A 12,753-nucleotide genomic window follows, 5' to 3' on the forward strand; every position below is an offset into this window, starting at 1 on the left:
TTAAAGGAGGTGGGTCTTAGACTTGAAAGATGGTTTAACACATTGAGGAAGACTAGATCTATAAAAAGGAACAAACTATGGAAAATGTTAATAAAGTCATGAGTCTTATCCTACAGATGAGATTTTGGTAAAGATTGTGGATGTGAAACTAGCATTGAATTTAGAAGCAGACAAAGAAGAGATTTATTGGGAGAAATGTAGAGGGCTAATTGGCTGAGCAATGGCGACAAAAATACTCAATACTTCCATAATTTTGCTTCGCAACAAAGAATGAGGAATCGTGTGAAAAATCTGAGGGATGAGAGTAGCATCTTACATGAAAGTAATTTGAACTTGTTGAATATTGATAAAGAATATTTTACTTCTTTGTTCTCTTCAAATGGTTAAAATGGTGTTGATGAGGTGTTGCAAGGGGTTGCATCTTGCAATTCATTGGACATGAATGAGAATCTACTGCAAGATTTCTCATTTATGGAGGTCTGCGGCACAGTTAAATCTATAAGCCAGTTAAAAGCGTCAGGGGAGGATGGGCTTGGTGTAATCTTTTTCCAAAGATTTTGGCATATAGTTGGCAAGGAGGTGGCTGGGTATTGTATTAAAACTTTGGTCGGTGAACATGACATGGTCGAGATAAAATGATACTCTTATTATTTTAATTCCCAAGGTTAGTAATCTGTAAAACATAAATCAGTTCAGACCAATAAGCTTATGTAACATTCTTTATAAAATTATTTCAAAGATGTTTGTGAATAGGTTACAGTCAGTGATTCATTATTGTATTGATGAGGCCCAAACTGCCTTTGTACCTGGACAACTAATATCGGATAATATTTTAGTAGCGTATAAGATCTTACATTTCTTAAAGCACAAGAGAATGGGCAAAATGGGGTATTTTACACTAAAATTGAACATAAGCAAATCATACGATAGAGTTGAGTGATCGTTCCTGAGGCAGACACTTGGGCACATGGGTTTCTTGAATCTATGGATTCAACAAGTGATGAGATGTATGGAATCGGTCTTATACTCAGTGGTGCTAAATAGAGAGGTGGGAGAGCAGTTTTGCTTGTCTCGTGGGTTGCGACGAAGCCATCCCCTTAGTCCATACTTGTTCCTTGTATGTAGTGAGGGGCTTTCAGCATTGTTGTGAATGATAATGCTATATAGACGGCTACGGGTAGTACTTATTAATAAGTATGCTCCGATTGTCACTCATTTGCTTTTTGCAAATGATAGCATGATTTTTGGTGAGGTTTCATTAAAAGAGGGAATGCATTGAAAGGGGTGTTAGAAAAGTATGCAAATAGCTTGAGGCAAGTGGTTAATTTTGATAAATCTGAGGCATTTTTTAGTGCGAATGTGACTCAGGAGAAAAGAGTGGAGGTTTGTCAAGCTTTAGAAGTACACTTTATTGATAACCGTGAGAATGATCTTAGTTTACCATCAATTGTTGGTAAGAGTAAAAAGGGAGCATTTAAGGGTTTGAAGGAGAAGTGTACAAGTCAATTGAATAGCTGGAGCTCAAAAGCCTTGTCAGTAGGCCAACATGAAGTTTGTCAATAGACGGACGCGAAGTTCTTATTAAGTAGGTGTTACAAAAAAATCTCAATGTTTGCCATGTCGTATGTGACACCCCTAACCCTTATCCGTTGTCAAAATAAGGTTACAGAGCATTACTAGACTTTACGGGCTAATTACGAATATTTTATTACCTTTATTATACAGATCAAGAATCAATCATATAACACTCATATTATCCCTTAGATGGGCTCTTGAGGCCCAAAATACACTTTAGAAGTGATTCGAGACTAAACCGGACACTCAGGGAATTTTTCCCAAAATCTTAAAATTTTTCTTAGGGGCAGGGGACACACGCTCGTGTGACCGGCCGTGTGGGCATTCGATGTGAGGCACACGGTCGTGTCCTTACCCGTGTAAACCTCTGAATTGGGTCACATGGCTAACCACATGCTCGTGTGCTAGGCCGTGTGCTAAGGCCTGGACATTCTGTTTCAAAATTTTAAGGCGCAAGGGACATACAGCCAGACTACACGCCCATGTGCATGGCCGTGTGTCACACACGGCTGAGACACATGTCCGTGTCTTTGCTTGTGTGGATGAAAGTAAGCCATTTTAAGGCCACTTTTCTCACCCTTTTTGACATCAACCTACACACAACATTTAAATACACTAATATATCTTAACCAAGCAATCAAAACCAACCAATACATGTTCTAAACATAATATAACATTACATATACATCAATTACTTATACTTACCCATTTAACTCATTTCATTGATTTATCAAATTCTACTACTAATTACATACATACAAACATTTAAAATTCACCACCATAATTCAAACTATTTCATTGCCAAACCAACCCTATACATGCCATATAAACCAAAATTTACATTTCAAAAACTACTGGATTAAACTGGATAGTGTGGCTTGATATGTTGATCCGATCTCCCGATCACACGCTAATCTACAAGAATATAAAACAACACAAGATAAAGCTTAGTAAGTTCAATATATTAAACTTTGATCTTACTGAACTTAATATAATAAACTAAACTGTAAATAAATCATACATTCTCCCTATCAAATACAACATAAGTCAATAAGCACACTTCCTTCAAATCAATATCATTAATAATCAATATATCTTTCAGTTCATTCACATAGATCTTTTACCAATTTTTACTGAATCAAGGAACGACTTATGGATATGAGCATATCATTTTCTTTGTGCCATAGTCCAACTATGGTTTTACAAATGCATTGCCATGGCCCAGCCATGGTCTTACATTCGTAGTGCCATAACCCAGTTATGGTCTTATCATCAGAATGTCATAGCCCAGCTATGGTCTTACATATAAACATTGTCATGACCCAGCCACGGTCTTATCCGTCAATTCATCTTTTGTTATAAAATGGTTGTACTCTATCCTGCGTTCTACTTGTTTTAAACATTCATTTCAATTTCATATTTTAACAATAAATTTTAATTTCAATAATAAAAATATGAATAAATACATTATATCATTCATAAATTAATAAATAATCATGAAATTTTAACCATACGAACTTACCTAGGCTGAATTGTAAGTTTGTAATAGTTAGGGACTATTCTGCTAATTTCCCTTTTTCTCGTTGATCTATGGGCTTTTGATCTATAATGTAAAATTATTCAATCATTAGCATATATTTAAATTTCAATTAAATTCACAATTAATACCCTTAAATTTTGAAATTACACAATTAGTCCAACTTTTACAATTTTTACAATTTAGTCCTTACCAAATATCCTATCAATTGATCTAATTTTTCTCAATTGATAATTCATCTAAGTATTATAAGCTATTTCACAGCCTTTGAAAAATATAATTTAATGTCAAACCCTAAGATTTAATCTTTTCACAATTAGGTCCTAAAATCAATTTCTATTGAAATTTCTTAATAAAATCATCATATGACAAAATTAAAGCTTCAAATCCATGTTAATTAATCATAAAAACCCAGAACTCATCAATGATAACTTTCAAAATTACCCATAGAATCAAAAACTAATGAAATAGCTAGTTGGACCTAATTGTAAAAATTTAAAAAACACAAAAATTAGAAGAAAAAGGCAAGAATTGAACTCAATTGTAGCAAAAATATGAAAAACCAGCTTAGAGGGACTCTTTTATGGAATTTTTGGCTGAAAATTCATGAAGAAATGTCTAGCTTTCTTTTAATTGTTGTTTTATTTATTTAATTTTACAAAATTTCCAATTTTACGCTTATTTAACCTAATTTCCTAATTTTTTTTCTTACTAATGCCGCCTCATCCATCCTATTTTGGCTAATTTCCCTTTTAGTCCTTCCTTATTTATCACTTGAGCTATTTAATCATTATTTCTTTAATTAACAAGTTTTGCACCTTTTTCAATTTAGTCTTTTTTAATTAATTAACTATCAAAACATTAAAATTTTCTAACGAAACTTTAATACTAACTCATTGACACTCTGTAAATATTTATAAAAATATTTACGACTCAGTTTATGAAATCAAGGTCTCGATACCTTGTTTTCGAAATCACTTAACCTAATAATTCATTCTAAAACAAAAATAATTAATTCAAAAGTTTTCCTAAAATCATATTTAACTCATAAATAATAAATAATAAAATTTTCAAACTCACTTGTCGGGTTTAGTGGTCTCGAACCACTGTTTCCGACACCACTGAAAATTGGGTTGTTATATCGTGTTTTCTATTACCTAGTTCATTTTGTAGGGAGCTTGAAGTAATGATGGCTTGGTTTTGGTGGCAGAAATTGGGGGGGACAAAAGGGATGCACTTGTGTTCTTAGGACAAGCTTTGTTATCTGATAGAGGATGGTGGTATGGGTTTTAAGGATTTAGCAAAGTTTAACATTGCTTTGTTGGTAAAGTAGGGATGAAGGTTGCTTGAGAATCCTAGCTCTTTATCAACAAGGCTGATTCGGGTGAAATATTACCCAAATACAGGTTTTCTTCAGTTGAATCTAGGTTCAAACCCTTTTATGACTTGGATAAGCATTTGGAGTGCAAAAGGTTTGCTGAAGTCTGGGCTAAAATGGAGGATTGGGATGGGATTAATGGTGTTTATTTGGGAAGATTACTGGCTACCTGGTAAAGAAACAATGAAGGTAATTACGGAGCAAGTCTCAAGTGTTGATCAGGTTAGTGATTTAATTATGCAAGAATCAAACAGTTGGAATAATATTTTAATTAGATCAATTTTCTTTGATGATGAAGCGAATGCAATTTTGAGTATACCTTTACCACAAATCAATCAAATGAATAAGCAAATTTGGTACAAGGAACATATTGGGAAATTTTCAGTGTGTAATGGCTATAGGGCATTATTACATCCTGGTATTGTAAGTATGAATGAACGCAGTATCTATAAGCAGTTTTGGTGTTTGAAATGCACCTTAAAGATAAAAATTGTAATCTCGAGATTTGTTCAAAATTATGGACCAACACTAAAAATTTTATATTGTAAAACAATAACAGTTGGACAATTGTGCCTACGGTGTTAGCATTGTGATGAATTGATCATTCATGTTAGTCGGGACTGCCTCTTCATAAAGTAGGCTTGGAAAATATTGGGATTCTAGTGGCCTAAAGTGGTGGCCGAGGTGAGTTTAGTAGATTGGTTATTTTGGATTTCTGAACATTTAAACAACGACAAAAAAGAACTTGCTGCTATTACAATTTGGGCATTATGGCATGCTCGAAATAAACTTATCCATGAAAGAATTTCGTAAAGTGTTAATGATGTTGTTACCTTTATTCGCGATTATGGGCAAGAATATCGGGCGCTGAGTACAGTTTTGAGGCACCCTTCTCTAGTTGTTGTAGCACGTTGGACTCTTCCACCGTCATCGTAGGTCAAGGTAAATGTCGATGCGGGAGATTTGGGACCAAATCAAAAAGCGATATAAGGGATTATTGTTAGAGATGAGTTGGGGCAAATATTGGGTTCGAGTTATCAATTCCATAGCTAGGTCAGCACGATTTTCATGGCAGAGGCGATGACAGTTTTGCATGGGCTCCAATTTTCCCAAGAAATAGGTTTCTGGAAAATCATCCTGGAGAGTGATTTGAAGACTATAATACTAAAATTATATACAAACGCAAAAGACTATTTAGTTATACATCTAATTACCTAGGATAGCTTTGTTGAGAAGTTTCGAGGCATGTAGTTTTAAATTCACTCCTAGAAGTTGTAATGTTGCTGCACATGCAATGGCGGGGATTGGCTGGCAAGGTTTAACTGACCTGTTCTAGTAGATGAAGTTCCTTCAAAGGTTCATGAGATCGTAGCAGAGGATCGGACGTGGATAAACTCGCTATGAAGTTAGACTGGTATGGGTCTGTTTGGGATTGAGGTCTTTATACTATGGGAAAAGGGTCCTTTTAATCTCCTTTCCTTCTCCATTGTTTCATTGGTGAGTTTAGCAAGGAGGTTTTGGTCATTTTGATAGAGAAGGAAGGTTATTGCAGACTGGTTCCTTTGATTGTTTTAGGGTTCTGGTTATGTTTTGTTTTGATTTTGGGATTTTGCACTGTTATAGGTTTTGTCTTTACATTTTCGTTTTTGTTTTCTCGACTGGAGTAGGGGCTTTGGACGCGTGATTGTTTTTCGGTTTATGGACACGTGATTGTTTTTCAGTTTATGTTTATGCTTTTAGGTTGTATTCAGGTCATTTACCTTTAAATAAAACCAAAACGATTTGTTTAAAAAAAACATACATTCACATAATGTATTAGATCACATTTTATATTAATTTACAAATAAAGTTAGACTCCAAAAATTCCATTTTTTTTACTCTTTTTATTTTTCTTTTTAAGCTTAAAGGTTTCAAAAACATTGACTATTTATATCATAATAACTTTTATAAACAAGTTACTAAACAACTTCAAACACTTTAAAAAATAAAGATGAGTACTCAATCCTTGTCTGCTAAACTCATAACTTCGTCAAGAAGATTAGCTGAAGAGTTATAGAATTATAGTCAAAATATAATAATGTTTTGTCAAATATGCCACCATTTTATGGACCATAATCAGCTAGCAACTTTGAACTTGAAACCTTCCCATGACTCAATCATAAAATATGTCTTGTTCTAATAGAACATGAAACGAGTAAGTAAAAAAACCCAACATACTCAAATTCCAAAGGCGAGTATAAATACAAGTATTTTTAATTTTTAATTATCTAGTATATTAAAATATATATCAAATATAAATATTTAAAGAAAATTAATTAATTACTTACTTTAACCTTCTCAAGTGCTTCATAACGAGCTGATTTATGCTTTTTTGTCAACCACCGTGTAAAAGGTTTGCAATAATGTCATGTATATATAATCACCGAATATATATATATTTACATAAATGTTATTTGCTTTTCCTACAAATATCATGGAATTAAATCAATAAGGTTTATATTAACAAATTAAATATTTTTTTATAATTTTAATAATTTATTTTCTAAATTTTAAATATAAATTTAAAATACTTGTCTATAATTTTGAATAATTTATATTTTTTATTTTTTTATAATTTTATTTTAATAAATTTTATCATTGTTTCGCTACATGTCACAATCGTGATGAAGATAACTAAAAAAATTGAGAGCATTAACTTTAACGATTAAATAATATTTTTAATATATTTTGACAATTAAAATATCTAATTAAGTGAAAAAAAGAAGTAGAGGTTTAATTATTTTTTTAAATCGAGAGCTTTTTACAAGCTTCTTTTTATTTTAATGATTTTAAAATTTATGTTTATCTTTTATAATCAACTTGATGTGATATTTATAAAGTAATGAATAAAATAATTATGTTATTAAAATTTTATTTAATATAAAATTGTAAATGTAGCGATTCAGTTTCAATAAAAATTTAAAACAATTAATTTAATATAATTTTATTTATACATATAATAATTTGTGCATAGGATGCAAACTAATTGTTACATGTTAAAGAAGATTTTGCAGAATAATTTCCATAAACCTACAAAATAAACCCAATAATTTCAGATATAATTGGTAGATGAAATTAGATGCATAAAATTAGGATGTAAATGTGGATGCGATATAGATAATGAAAAGCTTCTTTCTTTCTATGTTTTAGAGGATTTGACGCGATGTATGAAGATAATGAAAATGAAGATATTTTTCCTTATATTAAAACGGGGATTTTATTAATTTTTATATAAAAAATTAAAAATAAAATTCAAACTTTAAATATATTAAAAATAATTTGGGGCAAATTCAGTGCAAACGAAAGGTGTCCTACTTAATGGCCCCTTTTAAGTAGTCGTAACATGAAAAGCAATAAACAAAACAAATGTGTCTGTTTCGTGTGATTGTGAGGCATGTGCCACACTGCAGTGCCAGCCAGTTCCTCTCGTGCCTAGATTCCTAATTACACACACTTGCAATACCATGATTTTATTTTGAGTAAACTAATGGCAAACCCACTCCTATATCAGGAGCCCCCCTATTTTATTTGTGGACCCATCATATTATCCATTTTCTTAATTCATTTAGTATAAATGAAAATTTTAAAATCCGGTTTGAGTGCGGCAGTGTTTATTATTTTATTAATAAGAGAATTTGGTATTTATAATTGTTTTTAAAATATGGCTCATTAGAATATGTTTTTTTTGCTTTTTTATTTAAGATATGATGTATAATTGTAAAATTTGATACATAGGCATGTCCTCAACACATATTAGTGTTATTCAATTTATCATACTCATGCACAATAAAATCCAGAAAAAAAAAGCAAAGATATATAACCCTAAATAATAATATAATTATTCTGATTGACACCTCATCACTCACGTGATAATGCCTCCCTTTTTATTTATTTATTTAATTTCCTACTTTTTCTAAAAGAAAGAAAAATAAATTATAAACATAATCTGACATTTGTGTTATGAAAGGGGCATCTCAATTAAAATTATTATCATTATTGTTTGCTTCGTCTCCTCTCCATGGATCTTGATGTATTTTTTTTATGTTTTAAATTAGCATAATTAATATAAAGATTCATGGTACAGGGTCGGTCCATGTCATAGATCTCATCAATCATAATTCGTAATTTTATTTTACTTTTTAAAGTGTGAAATTGGACTTAGATCCATCTGTAGAGTCATTATGAACGCTTCATTGCATATGAATATGAATAAACTCGAATAAAGATCCAAACAGTGCCTTATTGCAGCTTTGTTCTTTTCAACGAAGTCTTCATTTTTCAGCTTTAGAAAACATTTACCGTCTTCCTTTGGATATTAGTTAATTAATAATCTTAACGTAAACAACTTTTGTTATCTGTCGTAGACCATAACAGTATTTCAATTTTGAAACCGTATTTTAAGATGTTATTATTAAACTGAAAAAATAAACACTTTATTTAGCTTCACTTCAAAATTGAGTAACACAAAATGTACTTTGCTGCCAAACCCCCTTTTTTTTTATATTTAGAATTGGTTATATTAGTGTTACTTAATTTTACAAATATTTAATATTTAAACAATATAAAAATTATCATTTAAATATTAATATTAATATTAATTTATTATGATTTAATTAATATTATTAATAATTTTTATAAGTTATTTATTTCAGGGTGAACTACAAAAATAGTTACTTTTATTTGACTCAGATTATATTTTAGTCACTTATGTTTGAAATGTTACGTTTTAGTCATTTACGTTATTGTTTTATTACGAAGTAGTCACTTTACCGTTAAACACAGTTATCTTCTTAACGGCAGTTCTACGTGGCAGTCCAAATGGGTTTTAAAGACTAACTTAGATGTCCAGTTGTTGGGATGAAAATATGTTTTCAATTAAATAGAATTAATTTGGACTGTAACGTAGGACATCCAAGTTGGCATTTAAAACCCTTTTGGATTGTCACGTAGGACCACTGTTAGGGAAGTAATGAAGCTTAATGGTAGAGTGACCACTTCGTAACAAAACGATAACGTAAGTGACTAAAATGTAACATTTCAAACATAAATGACTAAAATATAATCTGAGGCAAAAATAAAAGTGACTATTTTTATAATTTATCCTTTATTTTATATATAGTTAAATTAATTTATTTTATTGTTAATATTTATTTTTTATAATATTATATTTATTTTTACTCTACTTTAAACAATAAAGTTAAGTAAACATGGTAGAATAAAATCATAACCTATATAGAAATTTGTATAAAATTTTATTACATTGCCTTAATATTTTTACTGTTTACCTTTTTATTTTAATAAATATTATAATATTTGATTATTTTTATTTGTTATGAATATTTTATTAAGTGGATGTCCATTAATATCAAGATAAGTTTTTATGTATTTTAAATTTAATAGTCATTAGAAATAGATCTCTATTTCATTTATACTTCTTATATCTATAAATAGAAACTTTGGAAAAATTTTCTAAATATTAAAATTGATCAATAAAATACGTTATCTTTCTATTTTCTCATTTTTTTGTTCTTTACTCTCTTTTATTTATTTTATAATATTATTGAATTTTTTATTTAAATATTAAAATTTATGTTTATGGTAATCTATAAAACTTTTTAATATTAGATTAATTGGATATGTTTCGCATAAATAACATTTTAGTTATTCAATGTTTTTAGTTGAAAAGTTAGTTTAAGCTACATTTGATATAAATTATGAAAATATTGTAAAATCAAACCATTAATAAAATTTAATTTACTTGCAGTGTTTTAAATTTACAATTTGGAAGAAAGAAAAGTTATGAAGACACTGGAAAGAAAGGCAGACACATTTTCATTCATTTACCTAACATGTGTGTGTCTAAGAAAATGAGTAAGAACATCATCTGAATTGCTTCAGGTAAAGCACTTCTCTTCTTCCAGTTTTTTCACTTTTCACTTTATTATAATTATTATTATTATAATTTTTCACTTTTCACCTTTTTTTTAAATTTTAAGATTTAATTATGTAAACTAAAATCTCAAATCCAATTCAATTGATTCATCAAATCACTTTTAAATAAATAAAATAAATATATTCACCTACAATTTCTCCTAAAGTGAAGGGTTAGTTCTAATTGGTGAAGATAAATTAAAATCTCAAAAATGATAAAAATAATTAAGAGTTAGATTATATTTTGATTCTCTATTAAAAATTAGACAAATTAGTTCTTATACTAATATACTTTTTGTAACACCCCGAACCCGAGACCATCGCCGGTGTCGGACGCGAGGGGTTGACGAGCTAAATCCTCTTAAAGCACCGACCAATTTGGCATTTCCAGACAGGCTGGAAAACTGCGTCACTGTCGCCTTAAAAATCATATCTCGAGTTTCAAAACTCGGAAACTGATTCCGTAAATTTTTCCTGAATTTAGACTCATATATCCTTTCATGGATTTATTTCTAGAATTTTTGGTCGGGCCAATTGGTACAGTTTATTAGTTAAAGTCACCCATGTTACAGGGATCGACTGCTCTGACCTTCGCGCGTTACAACTTGAATATCTCTCTGTACAGGGCTTTAATACTGGTGCCGTTTGTTTCTAATGAAACTAGACTCAAAATGGAATCTGCACATATAAGGCATGACTTCTAATTCTTTCTGGATAATTTATAGCAAATTTTTAAAGTCGCGACAGGGGACCCAGAAACCGTTCTGGCCCTGTCTCACAATAACTTTAATATCTCTTAATAAGTAACTCCTATGACCGTTTCGTTTCTTCCCTATGAAAGTAGACTCATCAAGGTTCATTTACATAACTTATTCACTATTTAACACCATTCCTACAAATTTTGGTGATTTTTCAAAACCACACCACTGCTGCTGCCAGCATCTGTTTTCAAGGTAACCTTTACCTATTTCATGATTTCCACGATTCAATTGGCCCTTTTTGCATACATAGCACAAGTGTGATCATGATTAACCATTCCAATGGCTAATCTTTTCAAAACCATTCCATACCCCATAATGATCATCATACAAACGATTATAGAATCATACTAACAACGTATATAAGCCATTTTCGCATGGCTATCCAAGCTTACATAAAACCGAAAGGTACATGACCTTCTACAATAGGGTAGTCCTATACATGCCATTTCAAAGTTCAACCAAAATTATACCCAAAATGGAGGCTTTGATAGTGTAGATGACTTCGACTTTAATGATCCCGAATCCGATCGCTAACGAGCAAAATCTATAAAACAGAGAAACAAAGGAACGAAGTAAGCAATTTATGCTTAGTAAGTTTCGAGCCATAATTTACACACAACCAAAGTATAGCATTCAAGTAGCTCAACAATAATTCATATGCACAATTTCTCAATGACATGCTTACTTCACAATCCCAACTCTTATATTCATACACAAATAACGGCTTAGTTAAGGCCGATAACTCGTTTATCATTGGAGCAAATATTCATACGCACTTACTCCTAGTGTGCAAAGCACACACAACACATACCTTGTTGTTGGGAATTTCACAAGTGCATTAACTGAAAATTTTCCAGCAAGCTTATAATTTTCAAATCACATACCTTCGGAGTTTAACCGGATATAGCTACTCGTTCAAACGCCTTCGGGACATAGCCCGGTTATGGTAACCCGCACAAATGCCTTCGGGACTTAACCCGGATATCACAACTCGCACAATTGCCTTCGGGCTTAGCCCGGATATCACAACTCGCACAATTGCCTTCGGGCTTAGCCCGGATATCTGGTCGCACAATCATACACATCTTTGTTTCAATTTCATAACAAACTTTTATGCACAATTTACTTAATCAAGAATATCATTTCGGCTCAATGGCCACATACAAGGGCACAATTTCGATTGCTTATTACTTTGTTCAATCGAATCAAAATCTAAGTTTCGATACTCGAAAACTTACCTTGGAGATTATCGAGCGCTTCCAACGGCTATTCAATCACCTTTTCTTTTCCTTTATTGGAGCTAGTTCCCCTTTGCTCTTGAGCTTAATGTTAACAAATAAATTGATTTAATCGTTTTGAATATCAAAAGGGGAATCCAAGGTACTTAGCCCTTATAAGGCCGCACACACTTACATCCACATACTTAAGCTCAATAATTATAACATAGCATCAAGCACTCATATGGCCGATTATACTTACTCATACTTGCACAAATCAACAATAAATTTCGAGATTTTCACACCATATAAGTA

General features: G+C 31.2%; 1 long non-coding RNA gene across 2 annotated transcripts; it reads right to left on the bottom strand.

Annotated features, from left to right (window-relative positions):
• Window positions 1–2,232: 2,232 nt before the first annotated feature.
• On the bottom strand, window positions 2,233–6,238 carry LOC108464941 (uncharacterized). 2 transcript variants are annotated; one of them, XR_001868376.2, is made up of 3 exons: window positions 5,705–6,238; window positions 5,324–5,627; window positions 2,233–2,490 (listed from the first exon to the last, which is right to left on the bottom strand). It is a non-coding gene; the product is annotated as an uncharacterized LOC108464941 (long non-coding RNA). The 2 variants fall into 2 exon arrangements; XR_008280388.1 differs by having other exon boundaries at window positions 5,324–6,238.
• Window positions 6,239–12,753: the final 6,515 nt, after the last annotated feature.

The sequence above is a fragment of the Gossypium arboreum genome, chromosome 3, assembly GCF_025698485.1.
Source record: "Gossypium arboreum isolate Shixiya-1 chromosome 3, ASM2569848v2, whole genome shotgun sequence".
NCBI lineage: Eukaryota > Viridiplantae > Streptophyta > Magnoliopsida > Malvales > Malvaceae > Gossypium > Gossypium arboreum.